Source organism: Leuresthes tenuis, unplaced genomic scaffold (assembly GCF_036924035.1).
Source record: "Leuresthes tenuis unplaced genomic scaffold, fLeuTen1.0.hap1 SCAF_6, whole genome shotgun sequence".
Classification (NCBI taxonomy): Eukaryota; Metazoa; Chordata; class Actinopteri; order Atheriniformes; family Atherinopsidae; genus Leuresthes; species Leuresthes tenuis.
Genome location: NW_027325360.1, coordinates 31123637 through 31140526, shown reverse-complemented (window position 1 = coordinate 31140526; position 16890 = coordinate 31123637). Strand labels below are relative to the sequence as shown.

At 42.3% G+C, this 16890-nt stretch overlaps 6 non-coding genes across 6 annotated transcripts; 4 read left to right on the top strand and 2 right to left on the bottom strand.

The window, feature by feature from the left end:
• The first annotated feature begins 4372 nt into the window (after positions 1-4372).
• LOC140310789 (U5 spliceosomal RNA) lies at positions 4373-4486 on the top strand. The gene has a single exon (XR_011916827.1). It is a non-coding gene; the product is annotated as a U5 spliceosomal RNA (small nuclear RNA).
• Positions 4487-4794: 308 nt separating this feature from the next.
• Positions 4795-4978, top strand: LOC140310361 (U2 spliceosomal RNA). Its single transcript, XR_011916440.1, has one exon. It is a non-coding gene; the product is annotated as a U2 spliceosomal RNA (small nuclear RNA).
• Positions 4979-6426: 1448 nt separating this feature from the next.
• On the bottom strand, positions 6427-6542 carry LOC140310815 (U5 spliceosomal RNA). Its single transcript, XR_011916850.1, has one exon. It is a non-coding gene; the product is annotated as a U5 spliceosomal RNA (small nuclear RNA).
• A 1744-nt stretch (positions 6543-8286) lies between these two features.
• LOC140310788 (U5 spliceosomal RNA) lies at positions 8287-8400 on the top strand. Its single transcript, XR_011916826.1, has one exon. It is a non-coding gene; the product is annotated as a U5 spliceosomal RNA (small nuclear RNA).
• A 308-nt stretch (positions 8401-8708) lies between these two features.
• LOC140310360 (U2 spliceosomal RNA) lies at positions 8709-8892 on the top strand. Its single transcript, XR_011916439.1, has one exon. It is a non-coding gene; the product is annotated as a U2 spliceosomal RNA (small nuclear RNA).
• Positions 8893-10340: 1448 nt separating this feature from the next.
• Positions 10341-10456, bottom strand: LOC140310813 (U5 spliceosomal RNA). Its single transcript, XR_011916849.1, has one exon. It is a non-coding gene; the product is annotated as a U5 spliceosomal RNA (small nuclear RNA).
• Positions 10457-16890: the final 6434 nt, after the last annotated feature.

Below are 16890 nucleotides of genomic sequence, written 5' to 3'. Positions count from 1 at the left end.
GCAGCTGAACACCTCCGCTCCCGCTTTTGATCATACATTGTCAGGCATTCGCACCTTGTCTTACCCACTTTTTACAAACTGTAGTCGAACAGTCACACCTTTTTGCAGCCGAACACCACCTCTCCCGCTTTTGATGATGTATGGTCCAGCATTCTTACCTTTTCTAACACATTCTTCAGCAATTATGGTCGGACATTCACACCTACTCAGAGCCGAACACCTCCGCTCCCGCATTTGATGGTGTATAGTCGGGCATTCTCACCCTATCTCATCAGCTTTTTACAAATTATGATCTGACATTCACACCTGCTTTTGATAATGTATTGGTAGGCATTCGCACCTTTTTTTTACCCATTTTTCATGAATTATGGGTGGACATTCACATCTTCTTGCAGCCGAACACCTCCTCTCCCGCTTATGATCATGTGCGGTTTGATATTCGAAAATTTACTTTCTTGTTTTAAAGCAATTATTGATGGACATTCAAACCTTCTTTTTGATGGTGTATAGTCGGGCTTTCGAGCCTTTTCTTTCCGGTTTTTACAAACCATGGTGGGACTTTCACACCTTCTTGTAGCCGAACAACTCCGCTCCCGCTATTGATTGTGTACAGTCGGGTATTTTAACCTTTTCTTACCCGCTTTTTACCAACTATGGTCGGACATTCACACCGTCTTACAGCGGAACACCTCTGCTCCCGCTTTTGATGGTGTATAGTCGGGCATTCGAACCTTTTCTTACCCGCTTTTTACAAACTATGGTGGGACATTCAAACCTTCTTGTATCCGAAAACCTCCGCTCTCTCTTTTGATCATACATTGTCGGACATTCGCACCTTTTCTTACCCGCTTTTTACAAACCATGGTCGGACTGTCACATCTTCTTGTAGCCGAACACATCCGCTCCCGCTATTGATTGTGTACAGTCGGGTATTTTAACCTTTTCTTACCCGCTTTTTACCAAGTATGGTCGGACATTCACACCTTCGTACAGCGGAACACCTCCGCTCCCTCTTTTGATGGTGTATGTTCGGGCATTCAAACCTTTTCTTACCCGCTTTTTCCAAACTATGGTCGGCTATTCACAGCTTCCTCTCCACCATACTTGTATGGTGGGATATTCACACCCACTTGCATCCGAAGACCTCCGCCCCAAATTTTGTTGATATTTAGTCGGACATTCGCACCTTACCCGCTTTTGGCAAACTATGGCCTTCTTGCAGCCAAACACCTCTGATCTCGCTTTTGATGATGTAAGGTTGGGCATTCAGACCTTGCTTCACCTGCTTTTCACCAAATATAGTCGGACATTCACACCTTCTTGCAGCCGAACACTTCCGCTCCACCTTTTAGTGTTCTATCACACCTTTTTTTCACCGCATTTTATACATTATGGTCGGAAATTTTCAACCACTCTCATCCGAAGACCTCTCCTCCCGCTTTTGTTAATATATTTGAACTTTAGTCGGACATTAACACCTTCTTGCAGCTTAACCACATCCGCTCCCTGTTTTGATCATGTATGGTCTGGCAATACTACCTTTTCTTACCCATTTGTGAGTAATTATGGCTGGACATTCACACCTACTTGCAGCCGAACACCACCTCTCCTGCTTTTGATGATGTATGGACCGGCATTCTTACCTTTTCTAACACATTTTTCAGCAATTATGGTTGGAGATTCACACCTACTCACAGCCGAACACCTCCGCTCCCGCATTTGATGGTGTACAGTCGGGCATACAAACCTGTTCTTACCCGCTTTTTACAAACTATGGTCGGACATTCAAACCTTCTTGTAGCCGAACACATCCACTCCTGCTTTTGATGATGTATGGTTGGGCATTGGCACCTTTTCTTACCCATTTTTCAGTAATTATGGGTGGATATTCACACCTTCTTGCAGCGGAACACCTCCTCTCCCGCTTATGATTATGTGCGGTTTGATATTCGAAAATTTTCTTTCATGTTTTATAGCAATTATTGATGGACATTCATACCTTCTTGAAGCCGAACACATCCACTCCTGCTTTTGATGATGTATGGTTGGGCATTCGAACCTACTTTTTGCCCGTTTTTCATTAATTATGGGTGGACATTCACACCTTGTCGCAGCCAAACACCTCCGCTCCCTGTTTTGATCATGTATGTTTTGACATTCGCACATTCTCACCCGCTTTTTACTATTGTCAGCCAATCACAGCTTCCTCTCCACCATACTTGTATGGTAGGAAATTCTCACCCACTCTCATCCGAAGACCTCTCCTCCCGCTTTTGTTAATATTTAGTCGGGCATTCGAACCTTTTCTTACCCACTTTTTAAAAATTATGGTCGAACATTCACACCTACTTGCAGCTGAATACTTCCGCTCCACCTTTTAGTGATGTATGGTTGGCATTTGCACCTTTTGTTACCCTCTTTTTATACTGATTGCTGAAGATTAAGTTGTTCTTTCTCAAACTACAATTTTTTTTTAATTGTTGAAACTTGATTTGAAGTGGATAAATAAGGAGGACAAACAGTTTTAAGTCACGCTGATAGAAGAAATTAATTTTATAGCAAAATCTGTATTTCGTCATATGTCGAGAGATGCTTATTGCTGAAGAAGTTCTTTCACATTCTACAAAGTACAACGTTGTTTATCGTTGAAACTTGATTAGACATGAATAAATATGAAGGACAAAGCAGTCTTAACTTGGTTAGAGTTAAGGAATTTGTTTTATAGGAGAATCCGAATTCGTGCATAACTCGTAAAATAGAGCTTATTTTCGGATTCCTGAAGAATGAGTCTGGTTCTTTCTCATAATACAAAGTTTGTTGTTTATTGTTGAAACTTCATCAGAAGTGAAGAAATAAATGAATGCCTATCAACAAATGTGGGATCTAAACTCTAGTGCTTCCTCTAAAATAATTTCCTTTCTCAATTCAGAAATGTGTGTGTGTAAGTCACAACACCCGTGACACCAAAATGGCTTTCTTTTCTCTCTTTTCTCTACACTCTGCACTGTGAGCACACACACCAAATCAGAAAGGCTTTTTTCTCTCTTTTCTACATTATGGACTGTGGGGACACAAAACCGCTCTCTCTTTTTTTTTTTGATTGTGTGCCAGGGCGTTGTCTCACGTATTAGATTATGCTTACGATACGAATGGGTTTATCAGTCACATCAGAATCCATACATACTGATCCTCCCGTAATAAAATGGTCGGATCTTATCAAACACACTTTGTTTCTTGTGACAATCAAGTCAGCGAAACAGCGTATACACGTCAAGACACTGAATCAAGTTTGCCACAAGAACTCATAAGTTTGGCAGTATTGCTCTGCCGTCAGCAATCATACACCCATTTTATTTTCGTGAGACATGTGCAGGCACCTGTTCATCTACTGTTCTATCACTATGAATTAGTTTATCTATTATCAATAAGGATACTTCTACAACTACTATCAAAGTATGTCCAGACTTCTTATGTTGTCAGTTGTTATATATATGAATAAGTGGGTAGCTACTGACAAGCATTAAGCATGTAACACAGCCCAAACATATAACATTTCAGGACACACCACACAGTTAACAACCACAGTGAAGTGTCAAAGCCCAAACATGTAACATTCAACAGGACACTTACACAACACATTCAAATCAAACAGTCAGACAACATACAAGAACATATACCCCAGCCGGCATTGCTCCCTGCCTATTTTCCTACAGCTCACTATGTGTGCGCACACCTTTATTCACAAACTCTTCAACTTATACTCTTTTACCAAAGCTGCTACAGCTCGATTGGCCGAATACCCTTAGATCCTATTTCGGTGAATTTGACATCTGCCTTACATGTAACAGATTAGCGGTTTAGCAGTTTTAATTTAGTTCGAGTGAAGGAATTCATTTTATCGCAAAATCCGAAATTGTGAAGAACTCATGAAAGTAAGCTTATTCTCGGATTCCTGAAACTTTAGATTTGCTCTTTCTTTTACTGCAAAGTACAACGTTGTTTTTTTTTTGATTAAATCTTTCTAGACATGGTAAATATGAAGGACAAAGCAGTTTTAACATAGTTTGAGTGAAGGAATTCATTTTATAGATAAAATCCCAAGAGTCTGCTGAGAAAAGAGAGTGAATGCGAAGTAGACTTTAACACGGCTCTGGGAGCGAGCCGAGTGTGGGCTAACCGGGAGAATTGCTTGAAAGAAACGCGACACCGAATGAGCGGTCAGAACAAAGCCTCAATACGGTGTTCCCGTGGTGTTTTTGTTGCTGCCTTGTCGATTGCACAGGGGCAAGCGTTTCAACCAAGCAACGCTCACCATGGGGAAGGTGGCTATGGCAACTAGCCTGATGCCCTGCTCCCGCAGTGACGGATAATCGTACTCTGGTTTCTCTTCATAACATACAAGTCTTTCGCCTTTTACTAAAGACTTTCGTGGAGAGCAGCACTAATAAGTTGTTTCTATTTTTGGCAGGCTTTACCTTTGCGGGTGAAGCCCTTTCTGTCTGTGCAAAATAAATTTTGTTACTGTGCAGAGTTACTTCTCTGAGTAGAGTCGCCTTACTTGTTGCGATTGTGCCGATGTTCGAAGCTGGAGTGCAAAGTTGTTGCTTGAATGGTGCTTGCTGGAGCATGCGGGAGTGCAAAGTTATACCATTTAAAAGGGCTGAAGAGTGCTCAGTGCAGCGGGTGGGCGGAGGTGCAACGTGACACTCTGGCCACCTATGGCCATAAAAAGAACACTGCTACAAGTGCGCATTGTGCCAGCAAGGGCCCTCGGACCTGAAACAGTGGACAGTTATCGCTTCTCGGCCTTTTGGCTAAGATCAAGTGTAGTATCTGTTCTTATCAGTTTAATATGTCCTCTATACGAGGACTACATATTAAATGGATTTTTAAGAATAGGAGTTGAAAAAGAAGCTTGCTCCGTTCACTCCAAGCATCGACCCAGTACTGCAGTGCCGCTGGGAACGGTGCGCTCTTCTCTGCTCTTGTGAAAAAGCAAACAGCGATGCAGGATGGAAGTTTCAGGGAGCCCAAGATGAAACTTTCTTTTAATCTGCTGAGAAAAGAGAGTGAATGCGAAGTAGACTTTAACACAGCTCTGGGAGCGAGCTGAGTGTGGGCTAACCGGGAGAATTGCTTGAAAGAAACGCGACACCGAATGAGTGGTCAGAACAAAGCCTCAATACGGTGTTCCCGTGGTGTTTGTGGCTGCCTTGTCTTTTGCACAGAGTAAAAGACAAGGCAGCCATCGAATAGGGCCCGATTGTTCCTACTTGGTCAGCCGAGGAGCAAGGGGGGGGGAGCAAGCGTCTCAACCAAGCAAATCTCACCAAGTAGGAACAATCGGGCCCTATTCGATGGCTGCAACACCTGAAAGAGATATTGATGCGAGACCCGATCAAAAGCTTTTTCAAAGTCTAAATTTAAGATGACAAGCCGGGTGTTTCTGTCTCTAGCGTAATCAATGATGTCTCGAATCAGTACGAGGCTGTCGGTGAGTTGTCTCTCTGAGATGACACAAGCCTGGTCTGGGTGAATTACCTCCTCTAAAACAGAGGACATCCGTGTCGTTAAAACCTTGCTAAAAAGTTTACAGTCAAAGTTTAAAAGTGTGATGTGCCTCCAATTCTTTAGGTCAGTCTTATCATTTTTATCAGAAGTGAAGAAATAAATGAATGCCTATCAACAAATGTGGGATCTAAACTCTAGTGCTTCCTCTAAAATAATTTCCTTTCTCAATTTAGAAATGTGTGTGTGTAAGTCACAACACCCGTGACACCAAAACGGCTTTCTTTTCTCTACACTCTGCACTATGAGCACACACACCAAATCAGAAAGGCTTTTTTCTCTCTTTTCTACATTATGGACTGTGGGGACACAAAACCGCTCTCTCTTTTTTTTTTTATCGTGTGCCAGGGCGTTGTCTCACGTATTAGATTGTGCTTAAGATACGAATGGGTTTATCAGTCACATCAGAATCCATACATACTGATCATCCCGTAATAAAATGGTCGGATCTTATCAAACACACTTTGTTTCTTGTGACAATCAAGTCAGCGAAACAGCGTATACACGTCAAGACACTGAATCAAGTTTGCCAAAAGAACTCATAAGTTTGGCAGTATTGCTCTGCCGTCAGCAATCATACATCCATTTTATTTTCGTGAGACATGTGCAGGCACCTGTTCATCTACTGTTCTATCACTATGAATTAGTTTATCTATTATCAATAAGGATACTTCTACAACTACTCTATCAAAGTATGTCCGGACTTCTTACGTAGTCAGTTGCTATATATGAATAAGTGGGTAGCTACTGACAAGCATTAAGCATGTCACACAGCCCAAACATATAACATTTCAGGACACACCACACAGTTAACAACCACAGTGAAGCGTGTCAAAGCCCAAACATGTAACATTCAACAGGACACTTACACAACTCCCGGTAATATAATAGAAACAACTCATTAGTGCTGCTCTCCACGGAAGTCTTTAGTAAAAGGCGAAAGACTTGTATGTTATGAAGAGAAACCAGAGTACGATTATCCGTCACTGCGGGAGCAGGGCATCAGGCTAGTTGGTATAGCCACCTTCCCCATGGTGAGCTTTGCTTGGTTGAGACGCTTGCCCCCCCCCCTTGCTCCTCGGCTGACCAAGTAGGAACAATCGGGCCCTATTCGATGGCTGCCTTTTCTTTTACTCTATGCAAAAGACAAGGCAGCAACAAAAACACCACGAGAATCCCGTATTGAGGCTTTGTTCTGACCGCTCATTCGGTGTCGCGTTTCTTTCAAGCAATTCTCCCGGTTAGCCGACACTCGGCCCGCTCCCATAGCCGTGTTAAAGTCTACTTCGCATTCACTCTCTTTTCTCTGCAGACTCTTGGGATTTTATCTATAAAATGAATTCCTTCACTCAAACTATGTCAAAACTGCTTTGTCGTTCATATTTACCATGTCTAGAAAGATTTAAACAAAACAAACAACGTTGTACTTTGCAGTAAAAGAAAGAGCAAATCTAAAGTTTCAGGAATCCGAGAATAAGCTTACTTTCATGAGTGCTTCACGATTTCGGATTTTGCTATAAAATGAATTCCTTCACTCAAACTAAATTAAAACTGCTAAACCGCTAATCTGTTACATGTAAGGCAGATGTCAAATTCACCGAAATAGGATCTAAGGGTATTCGGCCAATCGAGCTGTAGCAGCTTCGGTAAAAGAGTATAAGTTGAAGAGTTTGTGAATAAAGGTGTGCGCACACATAGTGAGCTGTAGGAAAATAGGCAGGGAGCAATGCCGGCTGGGGTATATGTTCTTGTATGTTGTCTGACTGTTTGATTTGAATGTGTTGTGTAAGTGTCCTGTTGAATGTTTGGGCTTTGACACTTCACTGTGGTTGTTAACTGTGTGGTGTGTCCTGAAATGTTATATGTTTGGGCTGTGTGACATGCTTAATGCTTGTCAGTAGCTATCCACTTATTCATATATACAACCACAGTGAAGTGTCAAAGCCCAAACATGTAACATTCAACAGGACACTTACACAACACATTCAAATCAAACAGTCAGACAACATACAAGAACATATACCCCAGCCGGCATTGCTCCCTGCCTATTTTCCTACAGCTCACTATGTGTGCGCACACCTTTATTCACAAACTCTTCAACTTATACTCTTTTACCAAAGCTGCTACAGCTCGATTGGCCGAATACCCTTAGATCCTATTTCGGTGAATTTGACATCTGCCTTACATGTAACAGATTAGCGGTTTAGCAGTTTTAATTTAGTTCGAGTGAAGGAATTCATTTTATCGCAAAATCCGAAATTGTGAAGAACTCATGAAAGTAAGCTTATTCTCGGATTCCTGAAACTTTAGATTTGCTCTTTCTTTTACTGCAAAGTACAACGTTGTTTTTTTTTTGATTAAATCTTTCTAGACATGGTAAATATGAAGGACAAAGCAGTTTTAACATAGTTTGAGTGAAGGAATTCATTTTATAGATAAAATCCCAAGAGTCTGCTGAGAAAAGAGAGTGAATGCGAAGTAGACTTTAACACGGCTCTGGGAGCGAGCCGAGTGTGGGCTAACCGGGAGAATTGCTTGAAAGAAACGCGACACCGAATGAGCGGTCAGAACAAAGCCTCAATACGGTGTTCCCGTGGTGTTTTTGTTGCTGCCTTGTCGATTGCACAGGGGCAAGCGTTTCAACCAAGCAACGCTCACCATGGGGAAGGTGGCTATGGCAACTAGCCTGATGCCCTGCTCCCGCAGTGACGGATAATCGTACTCTGGTTTCTCTTCATAACATACAAGTCTTTCGCCTTTTACTAAAGACTTTCGTGGAGAGCAGCACTAATAAGTTGTTTCTATTTTTGGCAGGCTTTACCTTTGCGGGTGAAGCCCTTTCTGTCTGTGCAAAATAAATTTTGTTACTGTGCAGAGTTACTTCTCTGAGTAGAGTCGCCTTACTTGTTGCGATTGTGCCGATGTTCGAAGCTGGAGTGCAAAGTTGTTGCTTGAATGGTGCTTGCTGGAGCATGCGGGAGTGCAAAGTTATACCATTTAAAAGGGCTGAAGAGTGCTCAGTGCAGCGGGTGGGCGGAGGTGCAACGTGACACTCTGGCCACCTATGGCCATAAAAAGAACACTGCTACAAGTGCGCATTGTGCCAGCAAGGGCCCTCGGACCTGAAACAGTGGACAGTTATCGCTTCTCGGCCTTTTGGCTAAGATCAAGTGTAGTATCTGTTCTTATCAGTTTAATATGTCCTCTATACGAGGACTACATATTAAATGGATTTTTAAGAATAGGAGTTGAAAAAGAAGCTTGCTCCGTTCACTCCAAGCATCGACCCAGTACTGCAGTGCCGCTGGGAACGGTGCGCTCTTCTCTGCTCTTGTGAAAAAGCAAACAGCGATGCAGGATGGAAGTTTCAGGGAGCCCAAGATGAAACTTTCTTTTAATCTGCTGAGAAAAGAGAGTGAATGCGAAGTAGACTTTAACACAGCTCTGGGAGCGAGCTGAGTGTGGGCTAACCGGGAGAATTGCTTGAAAGAAACGCGACACCGAATGAGTGGTCAGAACAAAGCCTCAATACGGTGTTCCCGTGGTGTTTGTGGCTGCCTTGTCTTTTGCACAGAGTAAAAGACAAGGCAGCCATCGAATAGGGCCCGATTGTTCCTACTTGGTCAGCCGAGGAGCAAGGGGGGGGGAGCAAGCGTCTCAACCAAGCAAATCTCACCAAGTAGGAACAATCGGGCCCTATTCGATGGCTGCAACACCTGAAAGAGATATTGATGCGAGACCCGATCAAAAGCTTTTTCAAAGTCTAAATTTAAGATGACAAGCCGGGTGTTTCTGTCTCTAGCGTAATCAATGATGTCTCGAATCAGTACGAGGCTGTCGGTGAGTTGTCTCTCTGAGATGACACAAGCCTGGTCTGGGTGAATTACCTCCTCTAAAACAGAGGACATCCGTGTCGTTAAAACCTTGCTAAAAAGTTTACAGTCAAAGTTTAAAAGTGTGATGTGCCTCCAATTCTTTAGGTCAGTCTTATCATTTTTATCAGAAGTGAAGAAATAAATGAATGCCTATCAACAAATGTGGGATCTAAACTCTAGTGCTTCCTCTAAAATAATTTCCTTTCTCAATTTAGAAATGTGTGTGTGTAAGTCACAACACCCGTGACACCAAAACGGCTTTCTTTTCTCTACACTCTGCACTATGAGCACACACACCAAATCAGAAAGGCTTTTTTCTCTCTTTTCTACATTATGGACTGTGGGGACACAAAACCGCTCTCTCTTTTTTTTTTTATCGTGTGCCAGGGCGTTGTCTCACGTATTAGATTGTGCTTAAGATACGAATGGGTTTATCAGTCACATCAGAATCCATACATACTGATCATCCCGTAATAAAATGGTCGGATCTTATCAAACACACTTTGTTTCTTGTGACAATCAAGTCAGCGAAACAGCGTATACACGTCAAGACACTGAATCAAGTTTGCCAAAAGAACTCATAAGTTTGGCAGTATTGCTCTGCCGTCAGCAATCATACATCCATTTTATTTTCGTGAGACATGTGCAGGCACCTGTTCATCTACTGTTCTATCACTATGAATTAGTTTATCTATTATCAATAAGGATACTTCTACAACTACTCTATCAAAGTATGTCCGGACTTCTTACGTAGTCAGTTGCTATATATGAATAAGTGGGTAGCTACTGACAAGCATTAAGCATGTCACACAGCCCAAACATATAACATTTCAGGACACACCACACAGTTAACAACCACAGTGAAGCGTGTCAAAGCCCAAACATGTAACATTCAACAGGACACTTACACAACTCCCGGTAATATAATAGAAACAACTCATTAGTGCTGCTCTCCACGGAAGTCTTTAGTAAAAGGCGAAAGACTTGTATGTTATGAAGAGAAACCAGAGTACGATTATCCGTCACTGCGGGAGCAGGGCATCAGGCTAGTTGGTATAGCCACCTTCCCCATGGTGAGCTTTGCTTGGTTGAGACGCTTGCCCCCCCCCCTTGCTCCTCGGCTGACCAAGTAGGAACAATCGGGCCCTATTCGATGGCTGCCTTTTCTTTTACTCTATGCAAAAGACAAGGCAGCAACAAAAACACCACGAGAATCCCGTATTGAGGCTTTGTTCTGACCGCTCATTCGGTGTCGCGTTTCTTTCAAGCAATTCTCCCGGTTAGCCGACACTCGGCCCGCTCCCATAGCCGTGTTAAAGTCTACTTCGCATTCACTCTCTTTTCTCTGCAGACTCTTGGGATTTTATCTATAAAATGAATTCCTTCACTCAAACTATGTCAAAACTGCTTTGTCGTTCATATTTACCATGTCTAGAAAGATTTAAACAAAACAAACAACGTTGTACTTTGCAGTAAAAGAAAGAGCAAATCTAAAGTTTCAGGAATCCGAGAATAAGCTTACTTTCATGAGTGCTTCACGATTTCGGATTTTGCTATAAAATGAATTCCTTCACTCAAACTAAATTAAAACTGCTAAACCGCTAATCTGTTACATGTAAGGCAGATGTCAAATTCACCGAAATAGGATCTAAGGGTATTCGGCCAATCGAGCTGTAGCAGCTTCGGTAAAAGAGTATAAGTTGAAGAGTTTGTGAATAAAGGTGTGCGCACACATAGTGAGCTGTAGGAAAATAGGCAGGGAGCAATGCCGGCTGGGGTATATGTTCTTGTATGTTGTCTGACTGTTTGATTTGAATGTGTTGTGTAAGTGTCCTGTTGAATGTTTGGGCTTTGACACTTCACTGTGGTTGTTAACTGTGTGGTGTGTCCTGAAATGTTATATGTTTGGGCTGTGTGACATGCTTAATGCTTGTCAGTAGCTATCCACTTATTCATATATAGCAACTGACAACATAAGAAGTCTGGACATACTTTGATAGTAGTTGTAGAAGTATCCTTATTGATAATAGATAAACTAATTCATAGTGATAGAACAGTAGATGAACAGGTGCCTGCACGTCTCACGAAAATAAAATGGGTGTATGATTGCTGACGGCAGAGCAATACTGCCAAACTTATGAGTTCTTGTGGCAAACTTGATTCAGTGTCTTGACGTGTATACGCTGTTTCGCTGACTTGATTGTCACAAGAAACAAAGTGTGTTTGATAAGATCCGACCATTTTATTACGGGAGGATCAGTATGTATGGATTCTGATGTGACTGATAAACCCATTCGTATCTTAAGCATAATCTAATACGTGAGACAACGCCCTGGCACACAATCAAAAAAAAAAAGAGAGAGCGGTTTTGTGTCCCCACAGTCCATAATGTAGAAAAGAGAGAAAAAAGCCTTTCTGATTTGGTGTGTGTGCTCATAGTGCAGAGTGTAGAGAAAAGAGAGAAAAGAAAGCCGTTTTGGTGTCACGGGTGTTGTGACTTACACACACACATTTCTGAATTGAGAAAAGAAATTATTTTAGAGGAAGCAGTAGAGTTTAGATCCCACATTTGTTGATAGGCATTCATTTATTTCTTCGCTTCTGATGAAGTTTCAACAATAAACAACAAACTTTGTATTATGAGAAAGAACCAGACTCATTCTTCAGGAATCCGAAAATAAGCACGAATTCGGATTCTCCTATAAAACGAATTAATTAACTCAAACCAAGTTAAGACTGCTTTGTCCTTCATATTTATTCATGTCTAATCAAGTTTCAACGATAAACAACGTACTTTGTAGAATGTGAAAGAACTTCTTCAGCAATAAGCATCTCTCGACATATGACGAAATACAGATTTTGTTATAAAATTAATTTCTTCTATCAGCGTGACTTAAAACTGTTTGTCCTCCTTATTTATCCACTTCAAATCAAGTTTCAACAATTAAAAAAAAATTGTAGTTTGAGAAAGAACAACTTAATCTTCAGCAATCAGTATAAAAAGAGGGTAACAAAAGGTGCAAATGCCAACTATACATCACTAAAAGGTGGAGCGGAAGTATTCAGCTGCAAGTAGGTGTGAATGTTCGACCATAATTTGTAAAAAGTGGGTAAGAAAAGGTTCGAATGCCCGACTAAATATTAACAAAAGCGGGAGGAGAGGTCTTCGGATGAGAGTGGGTGAGAATTTCCTACCATACAAGTATGGTGGAGAGGAAGCTGTGATTGGCCGACAATAGTAAAAAGCAGGTGAGAAAAGGTGCGAATGTCAAAACATACATGATCAAAACAGGGAGCGGAGGTGTTTGGCTGCGACAAGGTGTGAATGTCCACCCATAATTAATGAAAAACGGGCAACAAGTAGGTTCGAATGCCCAACCATACATCATCAAAAGCAGGAGTGGATGTGTTCGGCTTCAAGAAGGTATGAATGTCCATCAATAATTGCTATAAAACATGAAAGAAAATTTTCGAATATCAAACCGCACATAATCATAAGCGGGAGAGGAGGTGTTCCGCTGCAAGAAGGTGTGAATATCCACCCATAATTACTGAAAAATGGGTAAGAAAAGGTGCGAATGCCCAACCATACATCATCAAAAGCAGGAGTGGATGTGTTCGGCTACAAGAAGGTTTGAATGTCCGACCATAGTTTGTAAAAAGCGGGTAAGAACAGGTTTGTATGCCCGACTGTACACCATCAAATGCGGGAGCGGAGGTGTTCGGCTGTGAGTAGGTGTGAATCTCCAACCATAATTGCTGAAAAATGTGTTAGAAAAGGTAAAAATGCCGGTCCATACATCATCAAAAGCAGGAGAGGTGGTGTTCGGCTGCAAGTAGGTGTGAATGTCCAGCCATAATTACTCACAAATGGGTAAGAAAAGGTAGTATTGCCAGACCATACATGATCAAAACAGGGAGCGGAGGTGGTTAAGCTGCAAGAAGGTGTTAATGTCCGACTAAAGTTCAAATATATTAACAAAAGCGGGAGGAGAGGTCTTCGGATGAGAGTGGTTGAAAATTTCCGACCATAATGTATAAAATGCGGTGAAAAAAAGGTGTGATAGAACACTAAAAGGTGGAGCGGAAGTGTTCGGCTGCAAGAAGGTGTGAATGTCCGACTATATTTGGTGAAAAGCAGGTGAAGCAAGGTCTGAATGCCCAACCTTACATCATCAAAAGCGAGATCAGAGGTGTTTGGCTGCAAGAAGGCCATAGTTTGCCAAAAGCGGGTAAGGTGCGAATGTCCGACTAAATATCAACAAAATTTGGGGCGGAGGTCTTCGGATGCAAGTGGGTGTGAATATCCCACCATACAAGTATGGTGGAGAGGAAGCTGTGAATAGCCGACCATAGTTTGGAAAAAGCGGGTAAGAAAAGGTTTGAATGCCCGAACATACACAATCAAAAGAGGGAGCGGAGGTGTTCCGCTGTACGAAGGTGTGAATGGCCGACCACACTTGGTAAAAAGCGGGTAAGAAAAGGTTAAAATACCCGACTGTACACAATCAATAGCGGGAGCGGATGTGTTCGGCTACAAGAAGATGTGACAGTCCGACCATGGTTTGTAAAAAGCGGGAGCAGAGGTGTTCCGCTGTAAGACGGTGTGAATGTCCGACCATAGTTGGTAAAAAGCGGGTAAGAGAAGGTTAAAATACCCGACTGTACACAATCAATAGCGGGAGCGGAGTTGTTCGGCTACAAGAAGGTGTGAAAGTCCGACCATAATTGCTGAAGAATGTGTTAGAAAAGGTAAGAATGCTGGACCATACATCATCAAAAGCGGGAGAGGTGGTGTTCGGCTGCAAAAAGGTGTGACTGTTCGACTAAAGTTTGTAAAAAGTGGGTAAGACAAGGTGCGAATGCCTGACAATGTATGATCAAAAGCGGGAGCGGAGGTGTTCAGCTGCAAGAAGGTCTACATGTCCATCAATAATTGCTAGAAAACATGAAAGAAACTTTTCGAAAATCAAACCGCACATGAGCATAAGTGGGATAGGAGGTGTTCAGCTGCAAGGTGTGAATGTCCACCCATAATTCCTGAAAAATGGGCAAAAAAAAGGTGTGAATGCCCAACCATACATCATCAAAAGCAGGAGTGGAAGTGTTCGGCTACAAGAAGGTGTGAACGTCCAACCAAAATATGTAAAAAGAAGTTAAGAAAAGGTTAGAATATCCAACCAAACATAATCAAAAGCGGGAGCAGAGCTGTTCGACTGCAAGTAGGTGTGAATGTCAGATCATAATTTGCAAAAAGCTGATGAGAAAGGGTGAGAATGCCCGACTATACATCATCAAATGCGGGAGCGGAGTTGTTCGGCTGTGAGTAGGTGTGAATCTCCGACCATAATTGCTGAAAAATGTGTTAGAAAAGGTAAAAATGCCGGTCCATACATCATCAAAGGCGAGAGAGGTTGTGTTCGGCTGCAAGTAGGTGTGAATGTCCAGCCATAATTACTCACAAACGGGTAAGAAAAGGTAGTAGCCAGACCATATATGATCAAAACAGGGAGCGGAGGTGGTTCAGCTGCAAGAAGGTTTGAATGTCAAACTAAAGTTCAAATATATTAACAAAAGTGGGAGGAGAGGTCTTCGGATGAGAGTGGTTGAAAATTTCCAACCATAATGTATAAAATGCGGTGAAAAAAAAGGTGTGATAGAACACTAAAAGGTGGAGCGGAAGTGTTCGGCTGCAAGAAGGTGTGAATGTCCGACTATATTTGGTGAAAAGCAGGTGAAGCAAGGTCTGAATGCCCAACCTTACATCATCAAAAGCAAGATCAGAGTTGTTTGGCTGCAAGAAGGCCATAGTTTGCCAAAAGCGGGTAAGGTGCGAATGTCCGACTAAATATCAACAAAATTTGGGGCGGAGGTCTTCGGATGCAAGTGGGTGTGAATATCCCACCATACAAGTATGGTGGAGAGGAAGCTGTGAATAGCCGACCATAGTTTGGAAAAAGCGGGTAAGAAAAGGTTGGAATGCCCGAACATACACCATCAAAAGAGGGAGCGGAGGTGTTCCGCTGTACGAAGGTGTGAATGTCCAACCATACTTGGTAAAAAGCGAGTAAGAAAAGGTTAATATACCCGACTGTACACAATCAATAGCGGGAGCGGATGTGTTCGGCTACAAGAAGGTGTGACAGTCCGACCATGTTTTGTAAAAAGCGGGTAAGAAAAGGTGCGAATGTCCGACAATGTATGATCAAAAGAGAGAGCAGAGGTTTTCGGATACACGAAAGTTTGAATGTCCTACCATAGTTTGTAAATAGCGGGTAAGAAAAGGTTCGAATGCCCGACTATACACCATAAAAAGCGGGAGTGGAGGTGTTCCGCTGTAAGACGGTGTGAATGTCCGACCATAGTTGGTAAAAAGCGGGTAAGAAAAGGTTAAAATACCCGACTGAACAAAATCAATAGCGGGAGCGGAGTTGTTCGGCTACAAGAAGGTCTGAAAGTCCGACCATGGTTTGTAAAAAGCAATTAAGAAAAGGTTCGAATATCCAACCAAACATATTCAAAAGCGGGAGCAGAGCTGTTCGACTGCAAGTAGGTGTGAATGTCCAGCCATAATTACTCACAAACGGGGGAAGAAAGGGTAGTATTGCCAGACCATACATGATCAAAACAGGGAGCGGAGGTTCAGCTGCAAGGTGTGAATGTCTGACTATAGTTTGTAAAAAGCGGGTAAGACAAGGTGCGAATGCCCGACAATGTATGATCAAAAGAGAGAGCGGAGGTGTTCGGCTGCAAGGTCTGAATGTCCAACCATCATTTGTAATAACCGGGTAAGAAAAGGCTCGAAAGCCCGACTATACATCATCAAAAGCGGGAGCGGAGGTGTTCAGCTGCAAGAAGGTGTGAATGTTCGACTAAAGTTTGTAAAAAGCTGGTAAGACAAGGAGCGATGTCCCGACATTGTATGATCAAAAGCGGGAGCGGAGGTGTCCAGCTGTGAGTAGGTGTGAATGTCCGACCATAATTGCTGAAAAATGTGTTAGAAAAGGTAAGAATACTGGACCATACATCATCAAAAGCGGGAGAGGTGGTGTTCAGCTGCAAGAAGGTGTGAAAGTCCGACAATGGTTTGTAAAAAGCGGGTAATAAAAGGTTCGAATGCCCGAATATACATCATCAAAAGCGGAAGCGGAGGTGTTCGGATGCAAGAAGGTGTGAACGTCCAACCAAAATATGTAAAAAGAAGTTAAGAAAAGGTTCGAATATCCAACCAAACATAATCAAAAGCGGGAGCAGAGCTCTTCGACTGCAAGTAGGTGTGAATGTCAGATAATAATTTGCAAAAAGCTGATGAGAAAGGGTGAGAATGCCCGACTATACATCATTAAATGCGGGAGCGGAGTTGTTCGGCTGTGAGTAGGTGTGAATCTCCGACCATAATTGCTGAAAAATGTGTTAGAAAAGGTAAAAATGCCGGTCCATACATCAT